Below are 25,955 nucleotides of genomic sequence, written 5' to 3'. Positions count from 1 at the left end.
CTTCTTAGGGAGCATAAAAATGGACTGCTCTCCTTTGAATGTTCATTGAAGTTTCAAAGCAAATAACATAATAATGTATTTTTAAAAACATACTAGAGCAGGAAGAAGATAGTTATTTGACTTTTATTTTTTTAAGACCTCAAGTATTTATTTTTTAAATATTTATTCATTTAAATTCAAATTAGTTAACATACAGTGTAGTATTGGTTTCAGGAGTAGAACCAAGTGATTCAAGACTTACGTAAAATACCCAGTGCTCATCCCAACAAGTGCCCTCCTTAATGCCCATCACCCATTTAGACTGTCCCTCCACCCAACACCCCTCCAGTTTGTTTCTGTATTTAAGAGTCTCTTATGGTTTGCCTCCCTCTCTCTTTTCATTTTATTTTTCCTTCCTTTCTACTTTGTTCATCTGTTTTGTTTCTTACATTCTACAAATGAGTGAAATCACGTGATATTTGTCTTGCTCTGACTTGTTTCACTTAGCATAATACACTCTAGTGCCATCCATGTTGTTGCAAATGGCAAGATTTAATTCTTTTTGATTGCTGAATGATATTCCATTGTGTGTGTGTGTGTGTGTGTGTGTGTGTGTTTGTGTGTGTGTATGCACACACATCTCTATCCATTCATCAGTCACAGGACAGTTATTTGACTTTTAAAGAGACAGAAGTAGCAAAATCTATACATTATTTTATTGCTTTGAAAATTGTTGGGTGCATCTGCTTAAAATATTTTTTTCTACTTAGTGTGAAAAATAAAGCACCATTTAGGTAACCTTTCTTGTCAATCATGTTTTACTTGTATTTTTAGTGGACTTATTCCGTCTTGAAGATTCTGATATGCCTCCCTGGTCAACCTTCACCAGCAACCTCCAATCTTCCCATGTACTATTATAAAGATGTATTGCTGTCAATGTAAATAGTAAACTAATTATTATAGCTATGAAATTAATCGCTTCTCGGCCTTTTGGCTAAGATCACGTGTAGTATCTTTTCTTATCAGTTTAAAACTATGAAATTAGTCCTTGTATTTATTTGGAAGAATGTAAAGAGGGAGTAAGTGGTAGGCAATGGGCAGTTTCTTCTTACTTTGAATGTATAAGTTTTATCAGATGAGGCAGGAAGAGTTGATAAAGTTTATGGGAAGTAACTAATTTTGACTCTTTGGACTGAAAGTAATAGCATTCACAATATAGGATTGTGAAAACTCAGGGCCATTTGGATAGATAGCCTCTGAAGAAGTTGAATTTTCTTAGGTGATCAGTGGAGATTGTTGCATGGGTGCTGAGAAGGATGGGACTATGTAGAACTAGTTCTATGAGAGATCGATAGTATTGTATAAGCAAACAGAGTTACCCTGGTGTTGGTTTAACATAGGAGAACAATACCCAGAATTCCAAAATGAGACTGTTGGGGGAAGTGAGTACGTGGTTTTTGTTTGCTCATGGTGTGAATTGAAAGCTTATAGTTCAGGATTTCAGAAATTGGACAAGACTTTGGACCTGTTGATTTTCTAAAGAAATAGTTGATGCAGTGAGGTAGAATCCTGGGAAATAAGTTGGATTTAGTTTGTGCAGACAATGGCTGGAATGCTGTGTTTCCAAGAATGGAGAGCATGGGGCTGACAGTGATGCCATGGAAGAGTGAACAGCAGGATGTGGTGACAGATTGAATGCAGAGGGGGAACCTAAATGACATGACTGGCTTGTGGCTAACGTGACAACAAAGCAGCAGGATGTAGATTGTGTGACAGTTGCTTTCTGTCCAAGGACAGCCACAAATGGAACAGTAATCACAACAGGGCATGTCTTTTTAGATAAATCAACATATGTGATAAGGTATGCATCCAATGAAGGGAAAATTAAAATTGGTGCATAAATTAATGAATCCAATTATGATCCATATCTTCTTTCAATTCTGGGTTTTTATAACAAATGTCAACATAGAGAAGTTATGAATTTGTGTTAACATGATAACAGTTCTCTTTTGTTGATTGCTCACTTACTATAAAATAGGCACTGTGCTGTTTCATCTGCATTGGTTTGTTTAGTCTATATATGTACAGTTCTCACCCTCAGTGTATAGATGGCAACACTGAGGTTTAGGAAGGTTAGAGACATGTGTCCAACATTACACAGCCAGTAAATGGTAGGGCCAAGGTTCAATTTTCATCACTCAGACCCAGATCTGTTCTCTTAAAAATTTGGCATTCTATGTCACGATTAACTTTCTGATGGTGACCTACCCCGGAGACAAAACCATTATTCTTCAATTACCTTTTAAAGTGGACAAAACATGAAGAATAGTGTCCCAGACAAAAGAGGGAGGTATTTGAGCCTAAAAACAAGGATACAAACTATCAGAAGCACAGATAGGTTTTTAGTGTCCCAACATGACCTTATCATCATTATTAATAACAACTACATTCCAATGAGATTTATTTCCAAATTATATTTTAGTCCCAATTGGCTACATTTTCATTTCGTGAAATGGCAGTTTTATAAGAACCAGTAGGTCTTGTTGTAACTAGTCTAACTCAAATTAACCACAGAAATCACTTTGGGGAAAAGATTGTTATCAAGCAAAAACCAGACAAAACAAAAAATCTGCACAACTTCACCTCTTGGTAGAAATCTCTTGAGTTATCATTTAAACCAGAAAATAAGAATATAAGGATAAGTTAAATTTTATGTTAGGCTCTTTCACTTTTAGTGAGCAAGTCACTTAACCTCTTTGTTTTAGCATTTCTGTGAAAGTATCTTAATCATTGACCACTTAATTGATAACTTCCCATGCAAGCCTTTTAAAGCCATTAGAAACCAATCCAGTGCTAGCTAGATGTCAAAGGTGACAGTTTGCCTTTTTTTTTTTTTTACCTTGGTGTTTCACAGTTCAGAGCTTGTTCAACTTTAGTGAAGTTCAACTTTAGTAAAATAACTCTCTCTTGACTGAAAATATTCCTCAGTGGTAAGCAATCTAGCTATCAATCTGCCTTAAATATTAATTACTTACCACACATAAAAATTTCACACTGTGAAGATTAATAGGGTATTTTCTAAACATATGAGATGACAGAAAAACTCTTATTAGCACAATCTGCCGAAAAGACTATTACTTTTATTATCATTAGAATTACAATCATATATCCCAGTAAATACTAAAGAATGCACACTGCCATTTGAAAATCTAAACTAGAATATACGGTGCCATGAAATGACATTTTGAGTCTCTCTTAATTTTGTCTTCAGGACCTCTTACTCAGCATTCTATGTGCTTGCTGCTATTGCTAGACCAGAAACCAACAGTTTGTTAAGAGAATGGATGCCAAATTTTCCTATAGTTTCAAAACTACAATTTGAGTTTTGATTTTTTTCAGTGGTGTCATTTAAATTTCTACTGAAATAAAGAGATTGAGAATCAGTATTTACTATAACTGACAGAAGATAATTTTCAATTGAGACACAAAAACAGGGAGAAGAGCACAAATGATAAAAGAAAACTGGAAAGCCAGGAGAGACTCTCTAATCTTTTTACTCAAAAGAGTTTGCCTCAGTCTTTTAATTGATTTTTATTTTTGATTATTTATATTTCAGGTAGTTAACATATGGTGCAACATTGGTTTCAGGAGTAGAATTCAGTGATTCATCACTTACATACAGCACCCAGTGCTCATCATAACAAGTGTTCTCCGTAATACCCATCGCCCATGTAACCCATCTGCCACCCACCTCCCTTCATCAACCCTTCATTTGTTCTCTATTGTTAAGAGTCTCTTGTGGTTTGTTTCCCTTTCTTCTCTTTTCCCTCTCCTTCCTATATGTTAACCTGTTTTGTTTCTTAAAGTCCACATGAGTGAAATCATACGATAGTTGTCTTTGTCTGATTGACTTATTTCACTAAGCAGAATACATCCTAGATCCATCTATGTCATTGCAAATGGCAAGATTTAATTTTTCAGATAGCTTAGTCATATTCCGTTGTTTATATATACCACATCTTCTTTATCCATTCATTAGTCTATGGACATTTGGGCTCTCTCCAAAGTTTGGCTATTGTTCATAATGCTGTACATTGGGGATCATGTACCCCTTTGGATCTGTATTTTTGTGTCCTTTGGGTAAGTATCTAATAGTACAATTGCTGGATCATAGGGTAGTTCTCATTTTTAGTTTTTTGAGGAACCTCCATACTCCAGATTGGCTGCATGAGTTTACATTCCCACCCGCAGTGCAAGAGGGTTCCCCTTTCTCTGCATCTCGCCAACACCTGTTGTTTCTTGTGTTGTTAATTTTAGCCATTCTGATAGATGATATAAGAAAAGTAGAAAGCTAGGAGAGACTCTCTCATCTGTTTACTCAAGAGTTTGCCTAAGTTTTGTGGAAAAGTAACACTTATACCACCTTATTTACCCAGTTGAATGATTTCTACTTTGATAAGGAAAATAAATGGTAAGCTGTTAGGCATTTAGGACACTTATTTGAAATGATTTCAAATACAAGTACTGCAATCAGGGTATAAGCAGCAACATTCACTTGTTTTATCTCCAGTACTTTGCATAGTGATGGGCTTGTAGTATGTGCTTAGTAAATGTTTAGTGGTCAAATAAATAGTTATGTAAGCCCAGCACAGTTACTTATTATCACCTGTATTATCAATACTCGTAATACTCATACAAGGTATTTGGATATATAAATATTTCTTAAAGTATAAATATCAGCTTATGCGTGTACATTGCATAAAAGTAATCAGCTGTGTACAATCTGTCCTGAGAAAAACAGAAGTCAAGCTGAATTTGAAGTTTTGAGTGGAAATGATTGAGGATAGACAAGGAAATAAGTAGCTTGGAAGAGGGGTTGTTTCAATAGGAAAGATACAGGAAAAATGATAGAAAGGAAGGGTAATGAATTTGGTTTGGAACACAATGAGAAGAAGCCACCATGATATCTGAGAAGAAACTAGTAGGTGGTTGCTGATGGTTAGACTTAGCAATAATTGATAGAACTGAGGCCACTTCCATGGAAATTCTCCTCCATACTTTGTTGAAAGGTGGGTTCTGGGAACCCATTATTAATATCGAATACAAGGCAAATTTGGGAAAGTTTATTGGACTAGAAGATTTACTAACCAGGATTAGCTTCACAGATTATCTTGATAATTTGGACTAAGAGTTAGAAATTAGATGCATGAGAAAAGGCACAAGAGCTGTAGATTCACAGAGTTGAGAAGAAGGTTAGTACCACGGTAACCCAAATTACTGGCCTAAGTTTGTTTGGTGAGAGCAGGACTTGTGTACCATTCAGACATGCCAATCAGGAGGAAGCAAGGATTGTTTTAGAACTTGACTGTTCTCCTATTCCCCATTCCAGGTCTCATAGATCACCATCAACCTCCTGTGTTGGGCTTCTGAGGTATCCCTGTCTTTTCTTGACAGCTTAAGGTATAGCTTCAGTAATGAACTTCAGAGGCACTATTAGTAGCTTTAGGAATGCCCCTCAGAGGCAGTGCCAGTAGCCATTAGAGCATAAGATTGGGCAACAGAAAAAGTCAGTCCCCTAATCTTGGCTAATAAGAAGAGTGAGTATTTCAAACAGTTCTACCAAGAAAAATGAAAACCAAGAGGAGAGCCAACATTAGTCTACATTTAAAGTTAGTAGAATGTACCCAGAAATTTTCTTTAAAACCTCCATAAGCCTCCGTTTAAAATCCTCAGCTTTTGCCACCATTAACTTAAGTATTCATGATTTTTTAAAATCACTAACGACAGATTAGAACTGTCTTAGATGAAACAACCATCCAATGAATGAAACCCGTTAGCGTCTTAAATATCTCTGCTTAAGCACCTCAAATACCTGTTTCTAAAAACGATTTCACCCTCAGTTTCAACTGTTGGACAGATGCCTAAAATTGAAGCAGAAACCCATCTCTATGTGTTTACCCATGGATTCTTGTTCTACTTCTTTCAAGGTCACTATTTAACAACCCATCTGATACTGGTGAGTCTTTCACATTCCACCTGAGGATTTAACATTATTAACTCTGCTTCTCTGAGAAACGAATGGCAACAAACTGTTTCTTTAACTTATACAAGCTGTGTTGTGACTGACATATACAACATGTATCATTAAGTCTCTACATATTCCAAACCTGGGATGATTTGGCAGACTTTGGAAGCCTAATGGAATCGTAGCTCCTTCTGAGTATATTAGCATGCCTATTAGTATCTCCTATAATAAATATGCCACGTTTTATTTTAGGCAGTTCTGGGACTTTGTATTGCCTTTATTCATACTTCACTCCATGTATATTTATTGAGTAATATTGTCTGGGGCTCTTCCTGTACATTTCCCTAGATCCCCAGTGTTTTCTCTCCTATTAAAAGGACCATTTATCCCATCAGAAAAATATAAAGACAAAGATACAGGAATTGTCTCTTTACACAAAATAAAGGCCTTTTAACTCATCTCTGATGTATCATAGCTGGAGATGAAGAAGTGGTATGGGATTGCCTGAAAGGCCTTCTTTGATGCATTGTTTTCCCTCTTTGGAGGATCATAGGAATATCCTCTTGACAACAGGAAACCAGAGAAAGCTTGATCAATTACAATTTATTTTGCCTATCCTAATGGAAGCATGGAAAAATTTGTGGCCAAATATAAAAATAGCCCATAGGAAAAATGAATATAGGCTATATTCATTGTCTGTGTAAAATGCTAAGATTTGCTCTCCAGATTTTATTCAGAGAAGGGCAATTATTTGTGCAATGTCTTTGTAATAAAGTATCATAAAATAGAGTATTAAATGTTACATTTGAAAGCTCCTATAACTTCCAGTAATTAAACAGCATAATGGGAATGCTCCAACCATAACTTGACTGTCAGTTATTCTGTGTATGGATTTCCACTTATTTCAGGTGCCACTGTTGATGAGCAAGGGTGTGTTCAAGAGACAAACATTAAAAAGCTACAGCATTTAGTACTAGTGAGGGGAAAAAGAAGGTTTAGAAAGTGTTTACAGGTGCTTCAGATAATTTTTTCAACTTAAATAGAGTCAGAGCATTGATAGATGCAAGAAATTGAGAGGAATGGAAATTGGAAACAATAATTTTAGAGTGTCAACATTTATGTGCACCTAAAAGGAACATGTGGCTGTGTTTTGGTTCAGTCAGATAATAACACATCACCCTGATTCAAAGGAGTTTATAAGTAGTTGCTTAAGTTTCCAAAGGCAAGTGTGTTTGTTCAACCAGAAATATTGGCAAAAAATTGTAAAACTGTTTTCCAAAGTGACTATGCCATTTTGCATTCCTGACAGCAATGTGTGAGAGTTCCTATTGCCCCATATCCTTGCTAGCATTTGGTATTCTTGATGTTTTGGATTTTAGCCATTCTAATAAATGTTCCATGGCATCTCATTGCTGTTTCAGTTTGCAGTTCTCTAATGACATATGATGCTGAGTGTCTTTTCAAATGATTATTTACTATTTGCACGTCTTCTTTAGTGAGCTGGATGTACATGTTTTTTGCCCAGTTTTTAATTGGTTTGTCCATTTTCCTTTTATACATATAGTACTATTATTTATATTACATATAAATATTATATTCCTTTACTTTCCATATGAAATATGTCATATTGATACATGTATGTCTTATTATATGATATAAATATTACATATATATACTTGCAAATTTGTGTATTTGTAAACAAATTCATATATGTACTTCACATATAACATATTAGTTTTAGTTGTGTATGACATAGTGATTCAATATTTGTATATGTCATGAAATGATCACAGTAAGTCTAGTTAACACATGCTACCTCACATAGTTAAAAAAATCTTTCTTGTGATGAGAACTTTCAACATCTACTATCTTAGCAACTTTAAAATATGTAATACAATATTAATTTACTTGTCTGTTTTCTTTTTATTCTAAGATTTTTTTAATGTTTATTTATTTTTGAGAGAGAGAGAGAGACAGAGTGTGAGCAGGGGAGGAGTAGAGAGAGAGGGAGACACAGAATCTGAAGCAGGCTCTGGGCTCCAACTTGTCAACACAGAGCCCAACATGGGGCTTGAACTCACAAACCATGAGATCATGACCTGAGCCAAAGTTGGATGTTTAACCAACGGAGCCACCCAGGTGCCCTGGCTCATCTGTTTTCTTGTTGAGTTTTAAGAGTTATTTGTGTATGTTGGAGTCCACTATTTTATGAAGCAGGTGTTGTGCAAATATTTTCTCTGAGACTGTGGCTTGTCTTTTCATTCTCTTAACCCACATTTTTATAATAATTTTTAAATTTAAATTCTAAACTGGGAGCTTAAATTAATATCCTAGATTAAAGCAGAATCATAGATGGGAGGCATGAGCCCAACCCAGTAGTGTCCCACCCCACCTCCTCCATGGGGGTATCATTACAACTTTGCACTGTGCTACACAGCTTGAAAATAATAATAATACTGTTGTAACACTTAATGAGGACAATATTTGAAGAGAATTCATTTTGATAGCTAGAAGTACTTTCTGGAATTTTAAGCCTTGGCATAAGGAAGAACTTTTAAATTGTCAGAATAATCCAAAAAGGGAATGGTACTTATGGATAGCAGATAGGTAAGCCAAATTTAGCAAATACAATTCAGGCCACTCAATTACATTAGAATTTCAAAGGTACAACATATATCTACATATATATTAGAATAGCTATGGCCCATGGAATATTTGGATCATCTTTATACAAAACCATAGTCATTAGTTATTTGAAATTCCAGCTTAACAGCCTCCTGTATTATTTGGCAATCCTAGCACTGGATACTTTTTAGTCCTAAGCATGTGCAGAGTCGAGTGTCCATTGAATAGAAATCTTGTTGAGTTCCAGGATTCAAAGGAGTGCTTTCAAGGATCTTCCAAGTGATTAGGACTACTTCTATTCTTACATCTACAACTTCTCTTGAAGAATCTGACCTAATATAAATTCTTTCAAAAAAACAGTCATAGTTTAAGTGTCCCTATCAATGAGCATTTTCATTTAATCTAAAAGACTGATATATTAATTCGTGGGGGGGGGGTAATTTTCAGTAATAATTTCTGATATTTGGTATTATCAAAAAAAAAAAAAAAAAGATGACCAAACATGTGATTTAGGGGTAAGAAAACAGTGATTTAGGCATGAGAAAACTTTCCTCAGATCTGAAGTGTGATACATTTATAGAGTGTCTCCAGCGTCAGTTACCAATTTTTGTACTAATACTTGATTTTGCTTTATAAAAACATCCTATCTGTGCGTTTGGTTCATGTGGTTAATATGAACATGGCACTCAGGTCTGTCTGCCACAATCACAGATTTGATTCTATTTGCTTCAGTGATTGGCTCATAGATGAGAATACAGTCAATCAGTGACCATTTGTAGACTCTTGCTAGATTACTTTAACTCCTACATCTCTGCTGGGTTTAGACCTGGGCAAATGTTATTATAGCGCTTCTGGAAGCCACAGTGCTACCACGTGGGATCTGAGTATAATGACTTTTGGAGAGGAACAAAGCCAAGAGATGGACGAACCAGGTGGGGTTATCATAGTCTGGTCCGTTCGGTCACCACCTATACTTGATCTTTCTCTCACTTCCACGAGAGTTCTGATATAAGAACAGGTGGGTATATTTTACCAGTGGATAACTCATATCTGATAATGGAGATTTATGGATCTGATTAGATTTTCTATAATACCAGCGAGAACTGTTTATAAACCAAAGTCTCTACCTTGACAACACATAGCCTTTCCCCTCCCTAGCCCTCTCTGGTAGGTTTTACATAGAGAAAACGTTGAATGACATGGAGGAACTATCACTGGAAGTGACTGAAGCATACAGTTTGGAAAAAGAACATGGGGCCACTACTGCAAATCAAATTGGGATGACTGTGTATATGGCCTAGTTGACCTGGGCTTGGTAATGTCACTTGGTGCACACCTTTTACTCTCGGGCAGAAGATCAATCATGTTGTACCATGTAACTCTTGGATGACTTATATCAGATAAAAAAAAAACAAAAAAACAAAAAAAACCAACACAACAAAAACAAAAATGAGAAAGCAAGAGAACATGGTTATCCATATCTTAAAATGTATTTGACTCTTTGGCTTGTTATCTCTATAAGCTACTTGCCGATAGGGAAGTAAGGAAATGGGACTAGAGAAATACAGCCATGTGTAAATATGTAATTGCTGAGTACAAATGTAGCTCAGAGCTTTGTCAAAGATAGATTTCTTCTATTGATTATGAATTAACTTTACTTCTTAATGAAAGAAACAACTCTTCTCTCCTCTACAGATAATTTAGGTTAAAGTGCAACAGTCTGTCCTCTGCTGGAAACCAATGTAGTTAAATAATTCAGTCTTAAGGATTTTGATGACCATGAATTTATTATGTAAAAGTTCATTAGAAAGCTGGAGGCTCTTCAGATAACATGATTATAAATTAGATACTGTTTTGTGTGAGGTATTTTATTTTCCTGAATGCTTCATAAATCGGAGAGTTCAATGGTCTCTCCTCTATTTCTTCTATTAGGGAAATTAGGAAATCTGGAGAGGAAGAGAGAGGTTTTCATTAAATCAGTCTATTCTATCTCACCTTCTCATCAAATGTGTCTTGAAGTAAACACACAATGTGGTGCATAAGGGAGAAACATGGTGTGAAACGTTTCTCTCTTGTGGAAAAAAAAAAAGACATGCTTGTTGACACGATAATACAACCAACCCCCTTCTTGGAAGAAAGTTCATTTTAGAAAATGATTATAAAAGATTATAAAGGAGCAAATGCTGACTGATATTATCTTTAAAGTATGTCCTTCCTATGCTCTCCGCCCCTACCCAGGAATTTGCAGATCACTAATTGATTAAAATATGAGTAATATTTTCTTCCCCACGATGTACTGGGAAATAAGACAAGATCAGTGTGTGTCCTATTATACACTGCAGGCAAACCTCATTTAGTTTGTCATATTACTCCTTTGGGTTTAGTGTAAGGACAGTCGTTTCTGCTCTAGTGAGTTCTTAGCCTCCAGTAGTTAACTTTGGCACCACCTGAAGTTAATGATACCAATGGATCATTTTACCCATACAACTTGATTATCAGTGTATGTTGCTAAGTGTATATTCATTTTGAGGGCTCCCCCTCCCAATACAAAAAAAAAAAGGTTATAACCAGAAATACAATGAATGCACTTATGAGCCAATTTTAAAACAAAACCATTTTTTAGTAAAATGTAAACATTTTATCTCTAAAGGGAGAACCTGCACTGAAAAATGTCTGATGTATGGGCACACTGAGAAAGTTAACAGAAGTAGCTACTGAAGTCACTCAGCCTCTTCTCACGGTGGTCCTGGCACCTTGACTAGCGGTCCTTTAAACTAGAAGGACCACGAAATGTGTAAAATGAACTACAGCTCTTTTGAAAAGAAGGGGGAATTCTGTTAATAACTATAGTAGAGCAACTGGCATAAACTAGAATGGAGGTGGCAAAACAGGATCTGTGCTCACCTTAATTGTAACGCTTTTAAAGATAGTTGTTAAATTCAGTACTCATTCTGTAAATATTTAGTGAGCACCTAACACGTGCCAGATGCCAGAGATACATGGTACAAAAGAGCAGCTCCTGCCCTCTGGGAGATTACAGTCAGGTGGGGAAGTTGGGAACCGGTAAAGTTCCCACTAGTAGAAGGAAATGTTCATGGAGAACAAGAGGAATGATTTTACGTGCTCATTATTTTCTTTGAGATGCTATGTTTTTGTCAGTTTTATTTGGTGAAAGAATACAACCTGTAGCCTTCTGTAGTAGAGAGTTCTAGAACCTAGATTCTCCACTGGATGAGGCATCCATCTCCCAGGCATGTCAGCAGCTTAGGCTTGCAACTGCCCCGCTGTCTGTACCCACATGAGGCTGGGCCCTGTGGTTCCAGCTCCCCTTGGATCAGGCCAAGGCCAGACTTCATGTGACATTGCCCCTTATCACTATTGAGTGTTTGAGATGTGGCTAGGAACTATATTTTTAACCTTATGTAATATTAATTTAAATTTAAACAGCCACATAGAGATGGTGTTTACCCTGTAGAGCTGCACACTTTTTTTTTTTAACGTTTATTTATTTTTGAGACAGAGAGAGACAGAGCATGAACGGGGAGGGGCAAAGAGAGAGGGAGACACAGAATCGGAAACAGGCTCCAGGCTCTGAGCCATCAGCCCAGAGCCCGACGCGGGGCTTGAACCCACGGACCGCGAGATTGTGACCTGAGCCGAAGTCAGACGCTCAACCGACTGCGCCACCCAGGCGCCCCCACACTTTTCTAATAAGATGTGCATAGCTATGTTTTTCTACATGCTAAAGTGACCCCCCCCCAGCTCCCTCCCCCTCACCAAGACTATAGAGAGTCAAGAGACCTTATTTAGGCTGGAGCTCAACTATGGTTTGATGGTCCATGTGTTAGGATCCCAAAGTATTAGTGTCCTACAATCTTCTCTGGAGGGTTATTAATGGGAATTTGGAGTTGCTTCTTTTGCTGTGATAACAGGCTTATGGAAGAATTTCTGATCAGTGATTTCCTAAGTTTTTGAGTGAGATGCTGAGGTTTGGTCTGTCAGGAAGGTGACATTGCTTTTGGGCCAAAGGCATTCCGAATGACAGCCTAGAAGAGTTTTCAACAACAACAAAAAAATGAAAATGTAAAGCCTCTTTGAGGACATCACCCGTTCCTGGAACCATTCCAGTGGAGCAGCTTTGATTTGGAAATAAAGGATCAGATTTGGTTAGTGCACTGGAGAACAGTATAGCATAAAACAGTGGATGAGAATTGTTGTGAAAAAGAATCTGATTAGTATGAAGCTAAAAAACAAAAACAAAAACAAAAATAAAAAATAAATAAACAAAACCCCCCAAATTGCTATCACAGATCTGCTGTGAACGTTGAATGGATACTTGTGAAAAGAGATTTGTGTACATTAGAGAGAAAAAAAAAAGTTTTATGGCCATGTGTATGGAAAATGCTTAGGAAAGAAAAACACTGCGACTAGTTCATGAGTGTGCAGTGTAGTGCGGCCTAGAGACACTGGCTCTGAGTCCACAAGCTTTTTAGCCTGCTTGCTGTGAAGTCTGAAAAAAGTTACTTATCCTTTGAGCCTCAGCTTTCTTGCTGATGAATGGAAACAATTACCTTATCTCCTCCTCTCATGTGGTCTTGTGAGCTTTGAATGGGGTAACAAAATGCTTTGGTCTTATGCACTGTTAGAGACACAAGTTTCTGTAATAGTGTATTGGGGGCTCTTTTGTTTGTTCTTTATTTGTGTTCTGTAAGGTTCATTGACCTCAATTTTATTAATGTGGGGTGTTGTGATTTCAAAAGGCTAAAGGTTCCACGCAGGTAACTTTAATAACTGGATGAACCAAGTAAGGTTGTAGGGAACTTGAGAAGCTCACGCAGTCTGGAAGGTGCAGCCCCACACGGCGCCATTCTGTGGCTGCATATGAACTTGGACCCGGAGTTCCCAATGCCTTTTTGATAAGTTAAAGGCTGACTTTTAATAGATTCTGTGGGACAAACAAACTCAATTATTGTCCATATCTAGCCTGCAGGCCACCAGTTTGCAACATGTGCCTCCTTCCAAAAAGGATTTAAAATGAATTATATTCAAAGAGAATATAATAGGAGAGAAAAGCAGAGGAGGGAATCAAAAGAGTAGAATAAGCTGTCTTCTGTTGATCGATAAGAATTTATTAAGCTCTATCAGGCTGATGCTTTGGGAGATGCTAACAAAATAGAAAACATTGTCTTTGACCTAGAGATACATGCAAATGCATGAAGTCTTAGAGAATGAGAAAAAGCCAATATGTAATTAGGTGTGAGATGGGGTCAGATAGACCAGTGCCACACCGAGTATGGTCTGCAGACTGGCACCAGGCTGCGGTGATTGTTACTCATCCCGGATGAGATAAGGGCTGAAATTGAGAGTAAGTGCTTAGAAACTTCCAGACCAATTTGACAGGGGGCTTTTTAGTTCATTTTATATGGTGAAGTATTGAGACTTAGGTTTTATGGACGTTTGTCTTATTTCTTAATTTTCCTTTTCCTTATAATTCATGTTCATTATATTTTACCAAACTATTAATCAGCGGCCAGTTGACACACACACACACACACACACACACACACACACACACACACACAAAATGACATCAAATTGTTGATTCTTCACTCTGGATATGTTTAGAGTCGCTGGTAGATACTCGTATTTGTGAAGTTGGAGAAGAAATAATTTGCTCTTAGATGAGAATTGTTGGCTCTAGTTATTTCACTAAATGATTGATTCTGTAAAAACTAATGAAGAAGAGTCACCTTAAAATGGGTTTATGATATTTCACCAAAGTTGTTTCACTGTGAGAGGCAGCGTAAGCTGACAAATATAAAGTCAATTGTATTTAAGGGAAAATGGAACCAATTACTTAGCAGACCATTGAGAGGTTGAGATCAGCTGAAATTTGGAAATTTGAAACATTTGAGAAACAGACATTCTTCTCAGTGACCCTGATGAGTTCATAGCTAACTGGCCATTGGAGATGCATCATAAGATCAAAACTTTTTTGGGGGATGGAAAGTGTCCTTAATTATTTAGCTAATGGATCAGAAAATCAATCATTCAGAAAGTTGATTTACAGTGATTAAACTTAATTCCAGTTTTAGAGAAAGCTTTGTTAAGAAGCTGTGGTAAATAACAATTTTTTGTTTCCTTACCACATTAACATGGAGGGTGACTGACTCATTGTGGGCTTACAGGGAACAGGTATGCATAGATTGTGAGATATAGACGGAGGGAGGGAGTAGCTAGGACAAAAACCATAGGTCAGCTCCACACTGCTGTCCATTCCAAAGTTTCCTTCTTTAAAAAACTTTCCTAACACTTCCTTCCGTTCTTCTCTCTTTTGCAGAATCATTTATTCTTACCCCTAAGAATTTAACATTCATCAATTATTAAATTAAGAAATTTCCAGTTTGTCTGTTGAGGAAGCACATTCTCAAATGTGCCTTCCCTCGTTCACAGACATCCACTGAGTGCTTAACTGGCTCCAGTCACTAGAGTAGTAGGTGCTGGAAATATGTTCTCCGAAGTAGCCTTTGCATAATGCTTATGGTCACTTAAGCTCCTGTGTATTCACCTCTCATGCTATTCTGTCCTAAATCCAGTAAGTAGGGCAGAGTAAAGAAGACACTGCTACTTGGGGCTGGGAGGGATGTGCTGTGTCTCCATACGGTGACCTGTAGTGAGAGTACTCAACCCACTCCCAGGGTTTCTGTGAAGGGATGCAGGCCAGTGTAAGGTGTGAGGGGCCAAGTAAGGTGTTGACACGAAAAGCCTGAACACACATGTTCATAGAAGCTTTATTCATAATGGCCCCAAATGAAAGCAACCTAGATGTTCTTCAACAGCTGAATGGTTGGGGTGCCTAAGTAGCTCAGTCGGTTGAGCGTCAGATTCTTGATTTCATCTCAGGTCATGATCCCAGGGTCATGGGATCAAGCCCCACATTGAGCTTAGTGCTGAGCGTGGAGACTGCTTAAGATTGTCTCTCGCTCTCCTTCTTCCCCTCTCTCCCTCCCTCCCTCCCTCCCTCCCTCCCTCTCTCTCTCTCTCTGTCTCTCTCTCTCCCCCTCCCTCCCTCCCTTACACATTAAAAACAAACAAACAAACAAACAAACAAACAAACAAACAAACAAAAAAGCACGTGGGTGCCTGGATGGCTCAGTAGGTTAAGCATCTGACTTTGGCTCAGGTCATGATCTCGCAGTTCATGAGTTTGAGCCCCACCTTTGGCTCTGTGCTGACAGCTAGCTCGAAGACTGGATCCTGCTTCAGATTCTGTGTCTCCCTCTCTGTCTTCCCCTCCCCTACCCATGCTATGTCCCTCTCTCTCAAAAAATAAAACGTTAATTCTTTTTAAAGCAGGCGAATGGTTAAATAAACTGTGGTACATCTATATTTTTGGAATACGACTCAATAATTGAAAAACAAACAAAAAAAAACCCAACTTTGATATATCTCCAGGAAATTAGACTAAGTAAAAAAAAAATCTCAAATGGCCACATGCTTTAGGATACTGTTTACACAATATACTTTATGTAACAAAACTATAGACATGGAGGTCAAGTGTGTGGTTGCCAGGAGTCAGACGTGGTGGTGGGTGGGAGTGGGAGGAGGTTGTATCGGACTATGAAAGTATAACATGAAGGATGTTCTGTACTGATTCGGGTGGTATTCACATGATTCACATGATTCGATACATGTGATAAAGCTGTATGGAGCTCCATATATCTGCACATGCCTGTAAAATAGGAGATACCTGAATAATATTGGTGCATTTTATTAATGTAAGTCTTCTATTTTGAAATATACTCTTGTAAACTGTTACTTTTAGGGAAAATTGAGTAAAGGGTATGTGGGATCTCTATTAGTTCTTATACGTGTATATGTAAATCTGCCATGACCTTAAAATAAAACATTTTTCAACTTTATGAAGATAGTACTGACATACAATATATGTTAAATTTGAGGTACACAATGTAATTGCTTCCTATAGATAAATACTGTGAAATGATTACTACAACAAGGTTACTTAATACCTTAACTACACTCGCATAATTATCATTTGTGTATGGTGTGTGGTAGAAACATTTAAGATTTACTCTCTTAACTTTCACATATAGGACACAGTTTTGTTAATAATTAACTATGCTGTACACAGATCTCTATAACTTATCTTTCTTATAGCTGAATGTTTGTGCTCTTTGAACATTATCTTCTCATTTTCCATCACCTCCCGGCCCTTGAAAGCCACCATTCTACTTTGTCTGGTTTATTTCACTTGGGATGATGTCTTCAGGGTCAATCAGTGTTGTCACAAATGGCAGGATTTCCTTTTTTGTGGATGACTAATATTCCACTGTATGTATTTACCATATTTCTTTTATTAATTCATTTGTCAGTGGGCATTTAAGTTGTTCCCCTGTCTTGGCTTTTGTGAATAATGCTGTAACGAACATGGCAGGGTGCAGATATCTCTTTAAGATAGTGATTTCATTTTCTTTGGATATATGCTCAGAAGTGTACTTCTTTGATCATGTAGTAGTTCTATTTTTAAGTTTTGAGGATGCTCCATACTGTTTCTTATTGTGTCTGCACCATTCTATATCCCTACCAACAGTGCACCAGGGTTCCCTTTTCTCTAAAGGCTTCTCAGCATTTTTTTTTTGATCTCTTGTCTTCTTGATAATGGCGATAAAATAACATGATGAAGTAAAAGGGAAACCAACTAGAGTGAGGAGGGCATTCGTGTAGGAGCATTGCCCAGTGCACGGTGTCAGAATCAAGCGAGCTGTGGAGGGCGTTGAATAGAATGACTGCCTAGCACATGGTGTTGGAGCCTGAGAAGATGAGAAAGAAGTCTGTAATTGGCCAGGGGAAGGGGTGACTCTGCCCAGGAGCTCAGAGCCTAAGGGGCAAAAGGAAGGTGTATACATGGGGTGATAAGGATGTCGAGGTCAAAGTAGAAGCAAAATGAGAAAGCTGTTCCCATGAAGAAATGGCCTGGTGTGTTAGGCAAGGTAAGGAAGGTTCACGCTGGGAGCCTTCTGTGTGGCGAGAGTGAAGAGGGTGGGTGACTGTGTGTGAGGGTGGTCCGCGAGATGTCAGAACGCTAGCGGATTGAGGACTGTGTCCGTGCCAAGGCAGCCTGGCACGGGGATGGAACCCAAGCAAGATGAAGAGTGTGTCTCTGTGGGAGGGAGGCATGGAATGGGGAATCATGTGAGGAGGGCTTCCATGTGGCACAGTGCTGCATGCAGGGTGAGGTAGGGACCAGGAATCCAGTAGCTAGGTGCAGTGTCAGGAGGTCATCCACGTGTGGGAGAAAGTCATGGCAGTGATGGACTATTTGTTACGTTCAGGAAAATTATCAAAGGAGTGAATATATTACGGATAATAAGAGCTTGGGGCACCTGGCTCAGTTCATGGTCATGAGATCAAGCTCTGTATGGGGCTCTTGGCTGAGCATCGAGCCTGCATGGGATTCTGTCTCTCTCCCTCTCTGCCACTCCTCTGTGCACTCTCTCTCTCTCTCTCTCTCTCTCTGTATGTCTCTCTCTGTATCTCTCTCTCTCTCTCTCTGTCTCTTTTTTTTTGTTTGTTTGTGTGTCTTGTTTTTTTGGCTTTTGCGTGTGCGTGTGTGTGCATGTGTATGTATCTTCAAGTTTTTATTTATATTCCAGTTATACAGTGTAATATTAGTTTCAGGTGTGTAATTTAGTGACTCTTCACTTACATACAACACCCAGTGCTCGTCACAAGTGCCCTCCTTAATACCCATCACCTGTTTAATGCATTCTCCCCTCCACTTACCTTCCCTCCAGTACCCTCAGTTTTTTCTCTATAGTTAAGAGTCTCTTATGGTTTTCCTCCCTCTCTATTTTTTTCTTTCCCATATGTTCATTTGTTTTGTTTTTTATCTTCCACATATGAATGAAATCATATGGTATTTGTCTTTGACTGACTTATTTCACTTAGCTTAATACTCTCTAGCTCCATTTATGTCATTGCAGTAGCAAGATTTCATTCTTTTTTATGGCTGAGTAATATTCCTACACACACACACACATATATGCATATATAAGACACACACACACACACACACACACACACCACATTTTCTTTATCCATTCATTAGTCAGTGGACATTTGGGCTCTTTCCATAATTTGGATGCCGCTATAAACATTGGGGTGCATGTACCCCTTCAAATCTGTATTTTTGTGTCTTTGGGGTAAATACCTAGTGGTACAATTGCTGGATCATAGGGTAGTTCTATTTTTAACTTTTTGAAACCTCTGTACTGTTTCCAGAGTGGCTGCACCAGTTTGCATTTCCACTGTTGGTGGAAAATTTCAATCACAGTATGAGAAGTAGTATAATCAACCTCTAGGTACCCGTTGTCTAGTTTCAACAATTATGAACACATGGACAATCTTGTTGCATCTAATCCCCCTCTTCCTCCAAAAAGATTATTTAAAAGCAACTCCAGACATCATGAGTAAACATTCTGGTGTACATCTTTATATAATAACATCTCATATATTTTTCAGATATAACCACAATACCACTACTATATTTTCTTTAGATTATTTTAATATTTAATTTTAAGAGACAGAGAGAATGCGCATGTGTGAGTGGGGGAGGGGCAGAGAGAGAGGAAGACACAGAATCCCAAGCAGGCTCCAGGCTCTGGGCTGTTAGCACCGAGTCTGATGTGGGGCTTGAACTCACAGACCACAAGATCATGACCTGACCCAAAGTCTGAAGTTGGATGCTTAACCTGGAAGTCATGCCCCCTACTACTATACTTTAAATACAAGGTTGATAATTTCTCAGTATCTTCAAATAAAGTATTAAGATTTCTCCGTTTGTCTCATAAATGACCATTATGTTGCCTTGTTCAAAATAATCAAGGTCCACACACTGCATTTGGTTAATATATTAGATGTCATTTCATGGTAATCATTTCCTCTTTATTTTTTTTAAAGATTATTTATTGTGTTCTAGAATTTCTCATGTGCTAGATGATTTTTGGTGAGTTTCAACTGCAGTATTATTTAATGTACTCATTTATCCCTCGTATTTCTTGTAAACTGCCCTTTAGACTAGAGACTTTGTCAGATTCAGGTTCAAGTTCTTGGCTTATCTTGAAAGTGGTTCATGTATGTCTTATTGCTCTACATTAGAGTATACATAATGTCTGGTTGTCTTTTTTTTATTTTTTATTTTTTGCTAAAATTAATCATCAGTTTTGTTTTTGTTTTGTTTTGTTTTGTTTGTTTATCAGTTCGGTTTCTCCTTTTTAAAACTCCTCACAAGATTTTTCACCTTCTCGTTTTATAAGCCATACTTATTACCTGGATTCATTATTTCAAAAGGAAATGTAAAATGGTGGTGTTCAAATTTTATCACTTCTCATTCCTTTATTAGCTGGGGATTTTCTCTGAAGAATAACTTTTTCTGAACAACTATTTGATTACCCTAAAGTGTCATTCAAACAAGAAAGAATAAATGTCTGACTTTCCCTTTATGGATCATCATCAAGGTTTTTAAAAGTAATGTGATGTAGAATAATTGTTAAAAGTGATGAAAATATACTAGAGGAATATAGTAGCATGAAGTAAATGCGAGAGAGAAGGGTATGAAAGGGTGCATGATGTCTTTTTTTTTTTTTTTTATGGACATACTTTCTTATTAGCTAGCCTCCCAATGTAGTCATGCCCCTCTCACCCCTCCCATCCATGATGTTAGCACCTGTCTGTTACTCTTACTGGGGATACAGTGGTGAGTCAAATGTGTGTCCTCCATCAGCTTTCAAAAAGAGTTACCACACATATCCTCTAAGTTAAACATTTAAGACTTTATTAATGTGGGACAGAATGGATATTGATCAGTGAAGCTTGGGGAAAAAATGCACATCACTCACACAACCACAGTGACAGGATTCAGATTAGAATATGTTTATATCCAGTACATTTTCAATGGTGGCTGCCTTTCCAACCTGCCAGATTTCTAGCTTTTTATTCTGAACTGCGGTTTGTCTCTATTGTCTGTAAAAATGTTGGAGGATTATCAGCTTCTCGCTGTTCCATAGATGATCTGTCCACTAAATATAATTCATGCCCATCACCAAAATCGCTCTTAATGTTTCTGTGATCTAAATATTTTATGTTGTTTACATTTGTTTGCTCTGCTTCCACGGAGCGCTCCCTAGTCAGCTGTGCTAGCATAAAATCAGCACATTTTCATCTCTGCCTTACAGACAGTGGCAGCAGACTGATGTCTGAGAGGGAAAAGAACTCTAAACGAGTAAAAATCTGTTGAAAAAAAATCAATAGTTTGTTTTCTGTTTGGGCAAAAAATAGGATTATGGATTTTTTCCCCCACTAACACACAATATTGATGGGTTCCATTAAAGCCCATGAGAAATTTGATTTTTAATGGAGTTGTTCTTTCACATATGCTGAGCAGATTGATTTAGGAAGTTGTTATTCACACCAACTGAGGAGAGGTGTGTTAACTGCTTCATACAAACAAGGGGTATGCTAACGCTAAGAAAACTTTCTCAAACCCACGTGCAAAGGATATAGTGTCACTCTATTCCAATACGTTTAATATGTGAAACTGTATTTAACATAGTTTTGTTTAAAAGATGATGTCTTTTTTTGTGTGCTTCATTTGAGCCAGTAGGTAGTGAAATACCATAATATAATCCAGTGTATCTTTCCATAAAAATGGCTTTGCACATTGCAGGAGTTTCCACATGCCAGACCCCAGAAGCACTGAGAATAGCATCCAGTCCCTGGATATTGCCTGCTCAATGACCACTTTAGGCCTAAAACATATAATTAAGCTTGAGGACTGAGCATCTCAATGAAGGATATTGCTAAGTAACCAGTCTGCAACCTACTTAATTAGCATAAATAACAAAAAAAAAGCACCACTTAGACTCACAGTCCTGGGGCACCAGTGGGCCCCTTTTCATTTGAAGCATTTCATGAGCAATTTTGAAAAGAGGAAGAGATAATGAAGATTATTACCCTGTTGCCCTGTTAGCTACATGTTCTAGTCCTCACGCTAAGTCAGGACTGGAAAGGACAAGAAATTAGAGGATCAAGTTATCCTTCTTTCATATGAATTCTGAAAGTCATGAATTGCTCAGTAGATTTTATTCAAGATATAATAAGCATTCTTTGGGGTCCTAATCATTAGAAGTCATTTCTGGGCGGCTTCTTGACTTCCTGGGCTTCTCAAAGCTCACAGTAAGACTCAGAGTAAAGGGAGCCCCTGACTGTTTTCAGTAAGCATACTCTTGCAAAATGTCCTGAAAGGGGATTTTGGCAAAATAGGTCACAGTCAACACACATTCAAGAATTAACAATAGCTCTTAACACCTACTAAGTGCCTGTGAGAATAGGTGCACACACCAGGTGCTTGCCCTCATGAGGTTTACATTCTTTTTTTTTTAACACGTTTTTAGTGTTTATTTATTTTTGAGAGAGAGAGAGAGTGCGAGCAGGAGAGGGGCAGAGGAAGAGGGCGAGCAGGAGAGGGGCAGAGAGGGGGGAGACACAAAACCTGAAGCAGGCTCCAGGCTCCGAGCTGTTAACACAGAGCCCAATGCAGGGCCCGAACTCACGAATGGCGAGATCAGACCTGAACCGAAGTCGGACGCCCAACTGACTGAGCCACCCAGGTGCCCCGAGGTTTACATTCTTGTTGGAGCCAGACAGAAAATCATCAGACAGTATCATTTATTTATTTATTTATTTTTCAACGTTTATTTATTTTTGGGACAGAGAGAGACAGAGCATGAACGTGGAAGGGGCAGAGAGAGAGGGAGACACAGAATCGGAAACAGGCTCCAGGCTCTGAGCCATCAGCCCAGAGCCCGACTCAGGGCTCGAACTCACGGACCGCGAGATTGTGACCTGGCTGAAGTCGGACGCTCAACCGACTGCGCCACCCAGGCGCCCCTCAGACAGTATCATTTGATGAGAGGAATAAAATAGTGATATGACAAAAGATAATGGTTTTGGAAAGAGGTTTTTTTTTTTTTTTTTCTGTAATATTATGAGTTTTTAAGCTGGGAATTGAAGCAATCTGATTTATTCATTTTCAATAATCATTTTAACCTCTGAGTAGAGAAATAATTTTAGGAGAACAGGGGAAAGCACGAAGACTAGTTAAGAGGCAATTGCAGTAATTCCAGTAGGAGATAGGGTGCCTTAGACTGAATGATTTCGGCGATGCTAGAGAGAAGAGAAGGGGAAGGCCCCTGCTGGCCTTTAGAGATAAACACAGCAGATCAAGGGAAAGAATGGAATCAGAATGATTGTTAAGCTTCTAGCATAGACAACTTGGTATGTTATGGCCCTACCCATGCGATAAAAATACCCAAAAGGGAGATTAGTAATTGAAAATAGAAGTTTGGAAACAATTAACCTTTTCATTTTTAGTGTTGTGCCTTGTCCCTCGTTCTCACATTGAATCCTTTCTGAAGCAGAAGTTGATTCACTCATTCATATTTATTGAGTACCTACAATGCCTTTGTGCCTCAGTAGGGCCCAGGGATCATACCCTACTTCATGAAGGAAGTGGCATTAAACAAAAAGCCACACTAATAAAGCCATAACTATAAACTGAAATAAGTGTCCCGAAGGAACAGAACATGGTTTTCTGGGAGTCTGTAACTAATGAACCTGCCAGAGGCAGGTGTGGGGTAGGCCCATTAAAAAGGGTTCCCTGAAGAAGCTTCCTTTGAGCTCAGTTCTAAAGGGTAAGAGTTAAGTACAACGAAGAGTGTAGCATAGTGTGTGTGCATGGGCAGGCATGTGTGTGTGTTAGAGCAAGAGAGGATGTGGGTGGGTTAGGGAGGACTGGAGTATTCCAGGTAGAGGGACCAGAACCTGCTAAGGCCCTTTGGCCAAAAGGGAGTATGAGCTCTAGAAATTAAAACCTAGGTCAGGGAAATGCAGAGAGCAAAAGGAGAAAAGTACAGGAGGAACTCATGATAAATAGAAGTTCGCTCATGCTGGGCTATGTAGGACAGTAATACACACTTAGGACTTTATCCTAAGATAGCAGCAAGCCACCAAAGTGTGAAAAGATGACTCAGGTCACTGGGTGAAGAATGAATTGGAATCTGTTTGGGAGACCAGTTAAGAGGCAATGGGAGCCCTTGGGCAGGAGAGAAAAAATGGAGGAGACAAGGTGGTAGCAAATGAGAAGGAAAGGAGCCACTTTTGGTAGGACTTGGGATGATGGAGTGGTAGGGCTGGTGGCTTGAAACTAGCGTTCAAGGTGATTCCAGGCTTCTTGTGAAATTAATTGGATGAAGTTGCCACTTACCAGTTATTTAAGCCTGGAAGGAGACTGTGTTTGGAGAAGGGAGACATCAATACTTTTGAGACTTAATGAGTTCTGAGGCACCCGTGAGACATTGAATCGAACATTTGACGATTCCTTTGAGTATATGTGTTCAGACTGCAGATAAGAGCTCCTGGGTGCACCCATGCAAAAAAGTAGAAATCACAGCTTTGGGTGTGAATGGTGACCTATGAAGTGACAGGACAAAGGATGCTTGGACTAAGCCTCTGGGAGCTCTAACATTCATGGTAGAGTGGAGGAAGGGACACGTGTGGTGGCAAGAAGGAAGGATGGGCAGAGAAGTAGGAAGTGAACAGCAGAGTAGATATCATAGAAGCAGTGGGATGCGAGTGTTTCAATTAAGAAGGAAGGGTAGCAGCCTCAGAGGGGGTCAGGTAGGATGAGGAAATGGATACCATATTACAGTGCAGTGATAATCCTCAGAGTGGTATCAGCAAATTTCTAGAACCTTTGATGTTCCCTGTGTTCTGAGCCTACAGGTTCCAAGACAGGTGATATAAGGCAAAAAGCTCTGGATTTGATATTAAAGGACTTGCATTAAAGTCCTGGTGTTCTGTTTATCACCTGTATGTTCTTACACAAGTAATTTTCTTTCTCCCAGCCTCAGTAATGAAGTTCCATAGGAATTAGTATAAAAATTGCTTCCTACGGTTATTATTCTCTAAAAAGTACATTATTACTCTTTCAGTCATAGAAAAATGATTCATAAAGGTTATTTTTAGGAAGGAAGTGTGTAACAAAGTGTATGTGTGACAAATATGGCTGTCTACTTGGTAAGAAACATTTCCTGACCAAGTGCCCATACAGGTTTCAAATTGCATGTCTGTAGATTTTACACATTAAAAATGATAACATTAAGAATCATTTTATGTGATGTGGCTCTCTCTAGGCTCTTGTGGAATTTTATAACTATAATGAGCATTGAAATTTTGATTCATTCTCCCATTGGAATTTCTTACATGGCCATGAAAATCAACAGTATCAATTTGAATTTCCTCTTTTTTGGAATTTATTCTGAAGTCAGATATAATTTATAAAGAAACATTGAAGACTACCTTTGTCACCACTGGTATTTCCCAAAGACAGTAAGAGACCTTTATACGATGACATTTGATGTATACACAAAGGAGGCGTGGTAGTTCTTTTTATGATCGATACAGAAAGTGTGTGAACATCATAAGGACCGCAGATAAAATTAACGATGTCAAAATCCAATACATAAAACCCCAAATAATTTGCAGAGGCAAGGAAGCAGAATGTCCTGGGCTGGCAATTCATGTCCAGATCCTGCCGTACTACTAATGAGCTATGGGACCCTGAAACAAGGTTCTCACTGCTCCAGTTCCACTTGCTGGAAAAAAAAAAAAAAGATAAATAAGATAAATAAAAAAGAAAAAGAGTTTTAACCAGTGTTCATTTTGCCTATAAAATTCACCAACTGCAAGATTGTGTAACAAAATCTAGAAATCTCTTTAAGGAAGACTCAAGTGTGTTTTAGGGTTTGTTTACAGATTATTAACTGTCTGACACAAAACTGGAAGTTGGGAGCTAGTGATCAGGGAAAATTAAAATGTGCTTTTTTTTTTCCCTTTGAGTCAATTCCAACAGAAAATGAATCCAGACTGAAAATAAAGTATATCTGAAATTACCAAGTAAGCCAATGGGGAAGTAATGGTAATAAAGAGACAACTAAATATCTTGTGGCTCTTTTTTATAGACACTTAACCAAAAGCTTGGAAATAGGCATTGCTCTGGAGAGAGTTTAATGATTTCTTTTGCTTCAGTTTATTGAATTTAGCTTAATTTTGTGGTTTACCAAATTACTCTTACTGTCGAAAACTTAGGTTAAAATGTTATTAAAATATAAACACATTTTACATTAATAAACTTTCTGTATAAATTAGGAAAGCAAATCATTAAAGGATCTCTTAATGTCTTAAAAAA

At 38.1% G+C, this 25,955-nt stretch overlaps 1 protein-coding gene and 1 pseudogene across 4 annotated transcripts in view; both read left to right on the top strand.

Moving 5' to 3' along the window:
- SGCD (sarcoglycan delta) overlaps positions 1–25,955 on the top strand; it is a 946,774-nt gene that overhangs the window by 483,011 nt on the left and 437,808 nt on the right. The window lies entirely within an intron of this gene.
- Positions 954–1,051, top strand: LOC111557063 (annotated as a pseudogene).

Source organism: Felis catus, chromosome A1, assembly GCF_018350175.1.
Source record: "Felis catus isolate Fca126 chromosome A1, F.catus_Fca126_mat1.0, whole genome shotgun sequence".
NCBI classification, from domain to species: Eukaryota; Metazoa; Chordata; class Mammalia; order Carnivora; family Felidae; genus Felis; species Felis catus.
The sequence above is the reverse complement of the archived record's forward strand: the minus strand, read 5'-3'. Positions and strand labels throughout refer to the sequence as shown.